The following is a 14,970-nucleotide window of genomic DNA, read 5'->3' on the forward strand; positions in this document are numbered from 1 at the left end:
TCTCCAGGCAGAAATACTGGAATAGGTAGCCATTCCCTTTCTCCAGGGGATCTTCCCAACCCAGGGACTGAACCCGGGTCTCCCCTATGGCAGGCAGATTCTTTACCATCTGAGCCACCAGAGAAGCCACCCTAGAGGCCACTGACTTGTTACATATTCCTGGTTGAAGAATAGATTTTATTATGATTGACCTCAGCCTACTTCTTTGTTGTTTTCATAGAAGTTGCTTTAAACATGTGCAGCAAAATTAGCCCCTAGTTAAGCTATTCTCTCAGTTCTGTAAGTCTTCATAACAGAAGATTGGAAGACAACCATATTCAAATCAAGCTGAAATGGGTAAGGTCTCCTCTAAAATTTCTCTAAAGGGAATTACTTATAACTATATTAGAAATCTAAATGCCAGTTAAAGCCATTTCCCTCAATTAATTTTCTTAGAGACATTCCGTGGCAAGATTGTAGGACTCTGTGACTATGTTTTGTTTGTTTGTTTGTTTTTGGTGTGAGGGACAATCTAATCTCTAATGCCTTGAATTCCATCTAGAAGTTATACATTTTTTCCCAAATATTTCTCCTTGATTCATTTAATGTTTCAAAAATTCATCTGACTGTAAATCAGGCCACTGAATCAGTAGTAAAGGAGAGAAAAAAAGAAAGGAAGACCAAGAGTAAGAAACATAGACAGGTAGAGGACCATAGAGAATACACAGCCCTAGAATGGGACGGCGGAGCCTGGCGGGCTGCCATCTATGGGGTCGCACAGAGTCAGACACGACTGAAGTGACCTAGCAGCAGCACCAGCAGAAGAATGGGAATGGCTATCTGGCACAAAAGAAATACATTTTTTGCTTTATCGTTCGAAGTGTCACTGGGAATGAGCTAATAAGTGACTTTGAATGAATGATCTCTTCCTCTCTCCTCCTTGCAGGTGATTGTAAAGGGAAATGCTTCAGCTCAATGTGGCTACAAAGCTTATCCAGTGAAGATTCCTTTTATTGCACAGACTTCTAAAACATGCCCCTTTTCTTCTACATGTTGACGTAACTTCTACATGACTTATTCTCTTGTACTGAATATGTGTTCTCTGTACCTTGCAGAGATCTTAATATTTCACATTCAGCTTGAAGATTTAGGCTTAATTCTTACTGGAGGCAATTAAGTTCTTGGAAATATTTGAGCCCTACCTATGCATCACTCATGGGGTAATCCTCGGTGCTCACCCAAGAATTTCTATTGTCTTTATGAAGTTGCAACAAAAAGTATCATTATATTTTCTAAGCTCCCTGTGTGCCAGAAACCTTTCTCAACTGACATAAATCTGTCCCCTATGCATCCTAACATGATACCTGAAAGCTATAATTCGCTCCCTTTCTTAGATGATGAATCTGAGATGCAGGTGTTAACTCTTTTTCAAAAACAAACAGGTCAGACTTGTTAAACCTAAGAGTTGTGATTTGGAGCCAGCCTTATCTGACTTTAAAATCAGGGTTCTTAAGCATGACATACTACTGATAGGCACAGAGCAGGCTACCAATTAATGTCTGTTGGTTGAAAGAATGGCTCCATCAAACAATCAATCAAACATTGAGAATCTCCCAGAAAGAGTGACCTTAGCAGTCTCTCCAGTCACATCACTGGCTCCATCACAAAGAAGTCACTCTTAACCAGCTTGGTCATGTGAAAATTTCACAGTGGGATGTTGTACACAAATAGGTTTTTTTTTCCCCTAGAAAATAGACTGTGCAGATTATTCCAACTGGGCCTTCACACAGTGCTAAATGTTCCCAATTTTAAAAAGCTCTTACTTCAGTACTAATGGCCTGTCCTCATCACCCAGTATGTACTGCAACTTCCCCTGTCAGTCAATCCTGGAATACTTGCCACAGTGCTGTGGCTTTTGCTATAGCAGCCTGGTTATCAATAAGCTTGTTAATATATGTTCTGAGCCATTAATCGCAAACTTGTCAACCAAAGATAGGTATTTCCTTTTTATATACCAGATAGTGCATGATACATGCTGGAACGTGTATATATTTTACTTTTAAGTATTAATTCAAGCTGCTGATCTACTGGCTAAAATAAAAACCTCAATGTGTGCTTAGTCACTCTAAGCACACACTCTATCATGTCTGACTTTTTGTGACAGTTTGGACTGTAGCCTGCCAGGCTCCTCTGTCCATGAAATTTGTCAGGCAAGAATACTGGAGTGGGTTACCATTTCCTACTCCAGGGAATATTCCTGACTCAGGGATTGAACCCACATCTCCTGTTGTCTCCTGCATTGCAGGCAGATTCTTTATCTGCTCAGTAATTCTCACCAAAGCTCTCCCGCATATTATCTTCAATATTTCTCTTCATTTCAGAGTTTTGCCTTTCTGTTAGGCATGTTTGGCATTGGTGATGGACAGGGAAGCCTGGAGTGCTGCAGTCCATGGGGTTGCAAAGAGTCAGACATGACTGAGTGACTGAACTAAACCAGGCATGTTCATCTGTGCTGGATTACTAGTTTCTCACTATTCAGGCCTAGGCAGTTCTAATTTCTCTGAATGACTACAGCTGGTTACCAACTTCAGCTACATTCCCTGGGTATCCTGAAGAAGAAAGTTCGTGAACTTCCTCCACTTCCTTCCCATGTCCATTTGCTATCATCGTGTGTTCTACTCTCTAATGGCTTTCTAGAATCTTTCAAAGCTCTCTCCCCACTACAGTGTAATTTTTTATTTATTTCACAAATGTTAAGTACCTATGCTGTGCCAAGCATTCTTTAGTTGTGGAGAATACAGCCTTTAACAAATCAGAAGGACAGCCCCATCCTAATGGAACTGATATTTTAAGGAGTAAGAGGAGACTTTATTATCTTATCTCAAGTAAAATATGCATTCCATTAGATGGTGGTAAGTGATATGAAACATTAAAACAGAAGGGGGCTGGGAGTATATGGATGCAGGAATGTTATAATTTTAAATACTGAGGTTGAGTAAAGTGAAGTGAAGTTGCTCAGTCGTGTCCAACTCTTTGCGACCCCATTGTCAGTAGCCTACCAGGCTCCGCCATCCATGGGATTTTCCAGGCAAGAATACTGGAGTTGGCTGCCATTTCCTTTTCTAGGGATCTTCCCAACTCAAGGATCAAACCCGGGTCTCCTGCATTGCAGACAGATGCTTTACCATTTGAGCCACCAGGGAAGCCCAAGGTTGAGTGAAGACCTTGTTTAAAAGAAAACATTTGAAGAAATTGCTGATGCAGAGGAGAGAGAAAACCATAAGGTTACCTAAGGACAAGTATGATTCCCTGCAGAGAGACTGACAACTTCATTCTCCTCAGATCTTTAAGTTGTTAAATGTTTTTTATCATGTTTAAATAAGTTTGCTCTTGAAATACAAAGTAGAATATATTAAATACTTTATACCATATAATGAGACATGATTATTACCAGAACAATAAATTTACTTTTTTAAAGAACTTTACTTATCCCACTTTGAAAAAAAATGGTATTACAAAACATATTCTACTTACATTTGAAACAAAGACTCTCAGATTCGGCACTGCTGACATTTGTGGGGGTTGGGGGTAGAAGTGGGGCCCATGCCTTAGTAACACATTTCGCAGCATCCCTAACCTCTACCTACTACATGCTGATAGCATCCACACCCATGCTTGTGACAACAAAAAATGTTTCCAGGTAGTGCCAAAAGTTCCCAGGAAAAAAAAATCCCCTTTCTCTCCATTAGGAATTACTGGTTTAAAAGAGCAAGGACCAACAGCCTTCCAACTTCCATCGTTAAGAATGCAGTATATTCCAGTAAGATACAAGCTTCACCTTTAAAGAAAAAGTATAATAACAGGCACAATCCATAAGCTCTATGGTTTAGAGTGGCTTGAAAAGTCATTAAGGGAAACTTTCCCTAAATCAGTGCTGCTGCTCATGTTAGCCCCTTGTCACCAAGAGAATTTGACACCTCAGGCAAGGCAGTATTACAAGATTTGAGACAAGTGAGGTGTGTGGGGGTTGTGCTTTTTATAGTTTAAAAGTACTAAAAGGGATAGTGTGAATGCAAGCAAATTCTAAGGGAGTTTTATAAAAATTGTGTGATGAAAGTGGAGAATTTGAAAATGGATTCCCTTAAAACGGTCCCTGTTGCATATCCCATGTTTATGCTCTGATCTCTTTTTTAGTAGCTTTATTTTCCTTCACAGGTACCTCTTCAGGGATTTCAAAATTCTTCTTCCTATCACAGTTCATCCATATGTGCTAACCCTTGACTCAGACTGGACCATAAAAACTTTTCATGGGTTGTATTCTTTATATCCCACAGAGTTCTTACCCATGTTCCCTTGGACTCTAAACTATCTTCAATGGCATTGCCAGCCTCAGACAGCCCCTGAACTAGGAGTTTTCAAAAGTAATCCTTCCTATGTTTAGAGTCCTCTTAAAATTGTCTCTCCAGTCTGTATTAAACATTTCTCAAATCTCTGATTTTTGTCAAATTCATAAAAGCTCTCAAACTTGTTTTCCTTCCATCAAACCTTAAAATTCAACTTTAAGCATCCATTCAAACTCAGTATTCTTAGCTCCCTGTAACTTCACATAAAAAGCTATGTGAAACATAGCCAAATAATAGACCTGTAAAATATCCCATTATGCAGAACACACTGTATGTGTGTGTTAGTCACGCAGTCATGTCCAACTCTTTGTGACCCCATGGACTGTAGACCCCCAAGTTCCTCTGTCCATGGAATTCTCCAAGCAAGAATACTGGAATGGGTAGCCATTCCCTTCTCCAGGCCATCTTCCTGATCTAAGGATCAAACCCAGGTCTCCTGTACTGCAGGCAGATTCTTTACTGTCTGAGCCACCAAGGAAGTTTTATAAGCCATATATCAATATTATGTATATTGAAACTTAAAGTCTCCATATTATTCAAATTCCTCAATTCATATACTTTAGAGATTTGAGAAAGTCTGATCATTCTAGAGTCCAAATCTGTGAAATTTGTATGGAAACCTACCTCGTCCTTATGGACCTCAGGAAGGACCTCTATTCTGAGCTATTCGTCTCCATCCATCTCACACTGTGCTTCCTGATTTCTCCTGCTCTGCTTCCTTTCATTCTGGATCTGACATCTGTATTCCTACAGATTTGAGTCTGCCCTGGGAAATGTAACACTTGTGTGTCTCTTAAACTGACTTGGAGCTCCTGGCCCAGGTCTTGCTCATTTTGGTAACACTATTTCTTCTCATCCCCAGAAAACCCAAGGCCCTGTCCAAACTGCTTGGCCAGAGAGATATAGATTCTTTGACTCCATCCTCCACCCCCAAAGACTAGGATTTTACATACATCATCATCCAATATATTATTCTCTTAATTACTTCTTAGATCATCAGTTAAGCTAAAAGAGTTACCAGTTTCTCTCTCTGGTACATGTTTTTTCTCTCTCTAGATGTTTTTGGCTTTACTAAATCTCCAAAGTATAAGTCGTTGGCCTAAAAGGCTAAAACCCTGCCTCATTTTCCTTCATAGTCACTGGGCTCATTCTCTGGTACTTTTTTTTTTTTTTTCTGGTGCAACTTGCAGCTCGTGGGGATCTTCCCTGACTAGGGATTGAACCTGGGCCATGACAGTGAATGCCCAGAGTCCTCACCACTAGGCCATCAGGGAGGTCCTCTGGGCTCATTCTCAGACTTGTGATGTACCTATTATGAGTCTCTCCCCCTTCTGTATATATTACTTTTCATTTCTTTCCCTAAAGAGTAAATTCTAAACATTCTGGGAGGAACCACTGCCCATTCATAAATGTTTCTGGCTTGAAAAATGAGCCTTTATTACACTTAAAATCCATTCTTTGTTCTTTGGCAAGTTCTGCATGAGCACTACGTGTGCTATGCCTGGGACACTGACATCAAGGATAAATACCCTCTTTCCATCAGCAGACTGAGCTGACTGTCCAGTGCCCTGACTGTCTGTGCACAAAATTGGCTACTACCCCTCATGATACAGGCATGAGAGTGGATATCAACTGTCTCTCTTCATGACACTCCTGTATGCTACCCACGTGTTTTCTCTGGAATTCTAGGTTTTGAGAAATTATTTATTCACATTTCTCTGCTACTGAGGTCAAAGATGGTAGGTATTTATAAACAATGGGTCTCTTCACCTCCACTGCCTTTCCTGCTAAATATATCCCTCCCACAGCAGAAGAGGTAGGCTAATAACTGATGAGGCCATATGACTGAGTATAAAAGATTGGTTTTAGAGAAGAGATCCAGGAAGGAGAAGAGGGAAGCCCTGGTCCAACAGACACATCTCTAGTGACATATCTCAAGAAACCAGGTCATAGGAAAACACCTCTCATTCTTCCTCTCCTCAGCTGCCTCCTCCCACTTTATGTCATTAGCAATGCCACTATTGACTGCTACTCTTAGAACTGCAGTCAGTGGTTAAATTTAATCAAACACAGTAATAGTCGAGTTTGCAGAACAAGTAAAGCAAAATACAGAATGAGCAAAGTTAAAAGAACAGAAATCTTGGAGCCAAAAGGAAGAATGGTGTACCTAACATTGTTGGGGAACCTCCCTTAATGCTCTAGACAGGGACAATGGGCCACAATCATGGACCTTCAAGGACAGCCCTGGAAGGTGATGCCATTTATGAAAGTTCTTTTCTTCTGGCCCTCTCTGATCCTAACAGGGGGCAGGGGACGGACAGGACACTAAACTCTTGTCACTTTCTCCCTCCTCCCACTACTACTTCCATCTATCCAACAGGTGCTGAGTGTGCATCCTCCCAGCATCCTATATCTTTACTTGTTACGCCTCTCTCAAAGATGCACACTGGGAAGGTTCTGAATATTTCATAGCACAGGAGAGAATTTAGGCTAACCTCTGCTTAGAGATATCCATTATTGAAGGATAATCTAGTACGTGCCCTAACACAATCACTGATTGAGAGCTTCTGTATGGTCTCCTTGTGTCCCTTCCTGGACAAAACATATTCAGAATTGGTAACATGTCTTAAGCAAATGACCTTTATTCATATGTCCATCTGTTCACCAGATTATACCAATATAAATAGAAAGTCTCCTTTCATTTATATTATTGTCTGGGGAAATCTTAGCTAAGAAATGACTGGTTGTCTAAATTATTGAACAAGTGTAAAATGGAATAACATAGAGTCTTTTATTTTAATTTTATTACATGTATGAAGATGCAATTGATGTAACATTGTAAAGAATCTGCCTTCCAATGCAAGAGACATGGGTTCAATCCCTGGGGCACAAGGATCCCCTGAAGAAGGAAATGGAAACCCACTCCAGTAGTCTTGCCTGGGCAATCCAATAGACAGAGGAACCTGGCAGGCTACAGTATATGAGGTTGCAAACAATCAGACACAACTGAGCATGCACATATGCTCTATGAGTTTAAGGTGTACAACGTTTTGATTTAACACATTTATATATCACAATACAATACCACTATAGCATTAGCTAACACCTCCACCATATCATATAATTACTTTTTTCATTGTGAAAACATTTAAAATCTAGTCTGTTAGCAACTTTGAAGTATGTCACACAGTAACAGTGACTATAATCATGATTCTGTACATTAGATCTCCAGAATTTATTCATCTTCTTAGTGCAAGTTATTATCCTTTAACCAACAGCGCTCTAATTTTCCCACCCTCCAGTCTCCTAGTAGCTGCCATTTTACTCTTTATTTCTATGACTTTGGCTTTTTTCAGATTCCACACATAAATAATATCATATAGTGTTAATCTTCCTCTGTTAGATTCACTTCATTTAACAAAACACCCTCGAGTGATCCATACTGCTGCAAATGGCAGGATTTCCTTTCTTATGATTGACTAATGTTCCATTCTATACAGATATATCACATCTCTGTCCATTCATCTATTGACAGTTTGTTTCTGTATCTTAAAAGGAACATAGAAGTACAGATATCTTTTTTGAGATCCTGTTTTAATTTCCTTTGGATATGTCCCCCGATGTGAGATTGATGGGTTATATGGTAGTGCTATTCTTAATTTTCTGAGGCACTTTCATTTGTTTTCCACAATAGTATACCAATTTTTATTAATTATCATCAACAGTGTACAAGGGTTCCCTGTTCTCCTCAGTTCAGTTCAGTCATTCAGTTGTGTCTAACTCTTGGCAACCCTATGGACTCTAGCCCACTAGACTCCTCTGTGTCCATGGGATTCTCCAGGCAAGAATACTAGAGTGGGTTGCTATGCCCTCCTCCAGGGGATCTTCTCAACCCAGAGATCAAACTCACTTCTCTTATGTTTCCTGCACTGGCAGGCAGATTCTTTAACTATCTGAGTTTTCTTAGACTCATGTCTATTGAGTCAATGATGCCATCCAACCATCTCATCCTCTGTCACCCCCTTCTCCTCTTGCCCTCAGTTTTTCCCAACATCAGGGTCTTTTCCAATGAGTCAGCTCTTTGCATCAGGTGGCCAAAGTATTGGAGCTTCATCCTTCCAATGACTATTCAGGACTGATTTCCTTTAGGATTGACTGGTTTGATCTCCTTGCAGTCCAAGGGACTCTCAAGAGTCTTCTCCAATACCACAGTTCAAAAGCATCAATTCTTCTGTGCTCAGCCTTCTTTATGGTCCAATTCTCACATCCATACGTGACTACTGGAAAAACCATAACTAGGCAGACCTTTGTCAGCAAAGTGATGTCTCTACTTTTTAATATGCTGTCTAGGTTTGTCACAGCAATTCTTCCAAGGAGCAAATGTCTCTTAATTTTATGTTTGCATTGAGTTTGGAGACAAATAAAGCAAAATCAGAACCTGTTTTAACATTTTCCCCATCTATTTGCCATGAAGTGATAGAACTGGATGCCATGATATTAGTTTTTTGAATATTGAGTTTTAAGAAAATGTGTAAATAGAATCTGTATCAGGTGACCATATATGCAAGGGTTTACTTCTGGGCACTTTATTTGCTTCCATTGGTCTGTGTGTTTATTCTTAGGTATTTTTTTTTTTAAGAAAATGAGTCATACCAATATGTAATAATATATAATTATATCAGATATTTTACCAAGTCAAAAGGCAAGGTGCAGAAAATATTTGTATGTCTGTTTGTGGGTATATATACTATGAAAGAAAACAAATCTGCAGATTACAATAGTATAAGTTGGGAGAGTGGGCAGACACAGGAATATAAAGACCTTTGTATGTCCCCCTAAAGAGGCTGTACTTGACCCAATAGGTATATGGTTGAAAAAGATAACTAAATATTAGTGGGAAGAAAACATAATTTCATTGCTGTTGTTTCTACATCCAATTATTTTTCAGTGCATGTAACACTCAATAAAGAAATTAAATTTAAAAGAATTGTGTTACAATTGGGTTTATATTGGGTTTATATTCTGATTTCTAAAAGTATTGGTTTTTAAATACCCATCTGTGTTAACAACCTTAGGGTTTAACATCAATGAGATAAGTATTAAATTTAGAATAGTACCTTCAATAAGGTCATACTACTCCCACTGTTTATTGCTTCCAGTCTTGTGTACAAAATAATCTGCTTACAATTGACTAAAAGGGGAAAAAAACAGCATGTATTAGCATATCCTTTAACTCTCATCTTCTGTACTATGCTGATTTTTAGTCAGGAAGGGCCTTGAAGCTCTCTAGACAACTACCTTAATTCCAGGTTTTTCATCTTATTTTGAAGTTAGGCACAAATGAACTTTTTTACCAAACATAAATATGGTAAATTTGCATTCTGAATGCCGATGCAAACTCTTCCTGTAATTTAAGCTTTTTATTATTCTGTCTCATCTCAAGAAGGAAAAGAAAACTAATCATCTCCTTTATAAAACTCTTCAAATAATCACAGTGGGTTAACATTCATCTCATCTCTAAAGTGATCTATAAAAAATTATTATATCTTTCCTCATAAGAATCTAGCTGTCAGCCCTTTAAATACTTTGGTCATGATTTTGGATTTATTCATTTCTTTCATAAAAATCAATTATCAGAATTTCAAAGCTGGGTTCACTGTTGCTCTCAAATAAGACTCAAATCCAATTCTGTTGATGCTACAAATGTCAAGATCATTTTAAATTATTTTGTGTTGGGACCATATTATATAATCCCAACTCAGTGTTAGGAACAATCAATTTTTTTTATTCAATAAACGCCTATTGAAATTCTACTATATGTCAAACAATATAAACATAAAGTTCCATTAAAGAGTATAAGAGACAATGAAATAAAATGTTACATACCTTATGAGAAGAACTTCAATACAGGAGCACAGCCAATACCATAAGCAGTGAAAGGTCAAGACATCTGGTTTTGTCATAGGCTGGAGAGAGTGGAAGAGATTCATAGAAATAAATAGTTTTGGCTAAAATTTGAAAGACAAAGGTAGATAAGAAGGACAGTAAAAAAAAAAGGGGGGGGGGCTTGTAAAATGTAAAAAGACAATTTGAGTAGCCACAAATAAAAACAGTGTGTGTGGAGCTAGATAAATGCTGGAATGTATGGCTGGAAAGAAAGAAAGAGACTAAATTCTTGTAAATTGCTGAATGAAATCAGTAGGGATAGAAATGTGACATACAACCGATTATAAAATTGTTTATGTAGAAAAACTCAACAGGATTAGCTAATTGCTTTTGACTTAGGATGAGATGGCTGGATGGCATCACTGACTTGATGGACGTGAGTCTGAGTGAACTCCAGGAGTTGGTGATGGACAGGGAGGTCTGGCGTGCTGCAATTTATGGGGTTGCAAAGAGTCAGACATGACTGAGCAACTGAACTGAACTAGGAATGTGAAGGCAAGTGGGCCTTAGAAAGCATCACTACGAACAAAGCTAGTGGAGGGGATGGAATTCCAGTGGAGCTATTTAAAATCCTGAAAGATGATGCTGTGAAAGTGCTACACTCAATATGCCAGCAAATTTGGAAAACTCAGCAATGGCCACAGGACAGGAAAAGGTCAGTTTTCATTCCAATCCCTAAGAAAGACAATGCCAAAGAATGCTCAAACTACCGCACAATTGCACTCATCTCACATGCTTATAAAGTAATGCTCAAAATTCTCCAAGCCAGGCTTCAGCAATATGTGAACCGTGAGCTTCCAGTTGTTCAAGCTGGTTTTAGAAAAGGCAGAGGAACCAGAGATCAAATTGAAAACATCCACTGGATCATCAAAAAAAGCCATAGAATTCCAGAAAAACATCTACTTCTGCTTTATTGACTATGCCAAAGCCTTTGACTGTGTGGATCACAATAAACTGTGGACAATTCTGAAAGAGATGGGAATACCAGACCACCTGACCTGCCTCTTGAGAAACCTATATGCAGGTCAGGAAGCAACAGTTAGAACTGGACATGGAACAACAGACTGGTTCCAAATAGGAAAAGGAGTACGTCAAGGCTGTATATTGTCACCCTGCTTATTTATCTTCTATGCAGAGTACATCATGAGAAACGCTGGGCTGGAAGAAACACAAGCTGGAATCAAGATTGCCGGGAGAAATATCAATAACCTCAGATATGCAGATGACACCACCCTTGTGGCAGAAAGTGAAGAGGAACTGAAAAGCCTCTTGATGAAGGTGAAAGAGGAGAGTGAGAAAGTTGGCTCAAAGCTCAACATTCAGAAAACTAAGATCATAGCATCTGGTCCCATCACTTCATGGGAAATAGATGTGGAAACAGTGACAAACTTTATTTTGGGGGGCTCCAAAAATCTCTGGTGATTGCAGCCATGAAATTAAAAGACACTTACTCCTTGGAAGTAAAGTTATGACCAACCTAGATAACATATTAAAAGGCAGAGACATTACTTTGCCAACAAAGGTCCGTCTAGTCAAGGCTATGGTTTTTCCTGTGGTCATGTATGGATGTGAGAGTTGGACTGTGAAGAAAGTTGAGCACCGAAGAATTGATGCTTTTGAACTCTGGTGCTGGAGAAGACTCTTGAGAGTCCCTTGGACTGCAAGTAGATCCAACCAGTCCATCCTAAAGGACACCAGTCCTGGGTGTTCACTGGAAGGACTGATGCTGAGGCTGAAACTCCAACACTTTGGCCACCTCATGCGAAGAGTTGACTCATTGGAAAAGACCCTGATGCTGGGAGGGATTAGGGGCAGGAGGAGAAGGGGACGACAAAGGATAAGATGGCTGGATGGCATCACCGACTCAATGCTCATTAGTTTGGGTGAACTCCGGGAGTTGGTGATGGACAGGGAGGCCTGGCGTGCTGCGATTGATGGGGTTGAAAAGAATCAGACACGACTGAGCAACTGAACTGAACTGAACTAGGTGTAAAAATAATCACACACAGACACACACACATACATGCAAAGATTCTAAATAATTGGTTTGTTTTATAAACTAAACATTAATAACTAATGTCATTAAAGTATGATTGACATACAGAACGCATTACAGATTTAATATACACAACTCAATGAACTTGAAGATTAAGTATAAACCTGTGAAATCATCACCATAATCTATATCATAAACATATCACTTCCAAAAGTATTCTCCCACCTTATTCATTACTAATTTTTTATAAGAACACAACATTAGACCTACCATCTTAGCAAACTTTTAAGTATACAGTAGAGTACTATTAACTATAGGCAGTATGATGTACAGAACGTGGCTCAGTTACTAAATCATGTCCGACTCTTTGCTGCCCCTTGGACTGTAGCCTACCAGGCTCCTCTGTCCATGGGATTTTTCAGGCAAGAATACTGGAGTGGGTCGCCAGTTTTTCCTCCAGGGAATCTTCCTGACCCAGGGATCAAACCTGCATCTCCTGCACCTCCTTCACTGGCAAGCGGATTCTTTACCACGGAGCCACCTGGGAAGCCCCGATGTACAGTAGATTTCCAGAACTTATTCATCTTATATAACTGAAACGTTACACATTCTATTATTTTCCCATTTCCTCCTTCCTCCCACTCCTGGAAATCACCATTCTACTCTGTTTTTATGAATTTGACTATTTTAGATTCCTCATGTAATTGATACCACTGGTGCAGCTACTGTGGAAATATCCAATCAATGGATAAAGAAAATGTGGTGCTTATGTATATACAATGGAATATTATTCAGCCATTAAAAGGTTCGTAACTAGTGACAACATGGATGGACCTGGAGGACATTACACTAAGGGAAATAAACCAGTTACAGGACACATATGTGTTTTTAAAACAGGTAAACATAAGAGCTGAAATTTATCATCTATCTCATTTAAAGCATACTTTATTTCTTGTAACTGCTGTCTCTGATCCTAACTGGATATAAAATGTCTCCACCTTTTTATTGTAATGTTACTTTTACACTTACATTTCCTTAAGACCAGGAAAAGGAGTACGTCAAGGCTGTATATTGTCACTGTGCTTATTTAACTTATATGCAGAATACATCATGAGTAACGCTGGGCTGGATGAAGCACAAGCTGGAATCAAGACTGCCAGGAGAAATATCAATCACCTCAAATATGCAGATGACACCACCCTTATGGCAGAAAGTGAAAAAGAACTAAAGAGCCTCTTGATGAAAGAAGAGAGTGAAAGAGCTGGCTTAAAGCTCAACATTCAGAAGACAAAGATCATGGCATCTGGTCCCATCATTTCATGGCAATACATGGGGAAACATTGGAAACAATGACAGACTTTATTTTGGGGGGCTCAAAAATCACTGCAGATGGTGATTGCAGCCATGAAATTAAAAGACGCTTACTCCTTGGGAGAAAAGTTATGACCAACCTAGACAGCATATGAAAAAGCAGAGACATAACTTTGCCAAACAAATGTCCGTCTAGTCAAGGCTATGGTCTTTCCAGTAGTCATGTATGGATGTGAGAGTTGTCCAAAGAAAGCTGAGTGCCGAAGAATTGATGCTTTTGAACTATGGTGTTGGAGAAGACTCTTGAGCATCCCTTGGACTGCAAGGAGATCCAACCAGTCCATTCTAAAGGAAATCAGTCCTGAATATTCATTGGAAGGACTGATGCTGAAGCTGAAACCCCAATACTTTGGCCACCTGATGTGAAGAGCTGACTCATTTGAAAAGGCCCTGACACAGGGGGAGAAGGGAATGACAGAGGATGAGATGGCTGGATGGCATCACCAACTCAGTGGACATGAGTTTGAGTGAAGTCCGGGAGATGGTGACAGGGATGCCTGACATGCTGCAGTCCATGGGGTCACAAAGAGTCAGAGACGACGGAGCGACTGAACTGACTGACTGACAGGTTTGCCTGGTGGCTCAGCAGTACAGTGTCTGCCTGCAACGCGGGAGACCCAGGTTCAATCTTGGGTCAGGAAGATCCCTTAGAGAAGGGAATGGCAACCCACTCCATTATACTTGCCTGGAGAATTCCATGCACAGAGAAACCTGGCAGCTACAGTCCATGTAATCGCAAAAAGTCGGACATGACTGAGCAGCTAACACACACACAGAGAAAAGTGCACCACAGAACAAATCCATAGCCTGATATCTATGACTTACCATGAATTTTTACTGCTGGGTAACAAATTTTTACTACTCATATTCATTATTCACATAATCAAATTTATCTTTCTAGCTAACATGCACTAGAAGTTGTTTCCCATTTCCATGCCTTTTTATTAATGCAGCCCTTTCTACCTTGAATATGCTAATTCCTATACACAACTATTAGAAATTTGTCCCAGTCACTAAGGACTGAAACTCTAACGCACCCACTTTTATTAAGCCTTTTTGATTAATCTATTTTTAAAGTGATCTACTCTATGTGTTTGTGTGTGTGTGCATATGCATTATATAACAAAAGAAAACACACTGTTCTTTTTAACTGAATAAACTATATTTTTAAACTAAATTATTATGTAATGTCCAGGACTTTTTTAACTCTATTGCTTTTTTTTTTCAATTTTAGGAAACAGTACAGTAATTAAAAAGCACATTCTTTTTTTCTTA

The 14,970-nt window shown here is 39.3% G+C and overlaps 1 long non-coding RNA gene across 11 annotated transcripts in view; it reads right to left on the reverse strand.

The window, feature by feature from the left end:
* The window catches only part of LOC129649878 (uncharacterized), a 278,357-nt gene that overhangs the window by 226,950 nt on the left and 36,437 nt on the right, over nt 1-14,970 (reverse strand). For 6 of the 11 annotated variants that reach the window (XR_008713352.1, XR_008713348.1, XR_008713355.1 and 3 more), the window contains exons 2-3: nt 10,269-10,348; nt 9,500-9,573 (exon numbers count right to left, since the gene is read on the reverse strand). This is a non-coding gene — a long non-coding RNA (uncharacterized LOC129649878). Of the gene's footprint in view, nt 1-2,838; nt 3,204-3,626; nt 3,818-7,167; nt 8,769-9,499; nt 9,574-10,268; nt 10,349-14,970 lie in introns of those variants that run through there. The other 5 variants (XR_008713354.1, XR_008713349.1, XR_008713356.1 and 2 more) reach the window with 5 other exon arrangements.

This window comes from Bubalus kerabau, chromosome 4, assembly GCF_029407905.1.
Source record: "Bubalus kerabau isolate K-KA32 ecotype Philippines breed swamp buffalo chromosome 4, PCC_UOA_SB_1v2, whole genome shotgun sequence".
Lineage (NCBI taxonomy): Eukaryota > Metazoa > Chordata > Mammalia > Artiodactyla > Bovidae > Bubalus > Bubalus kerabau.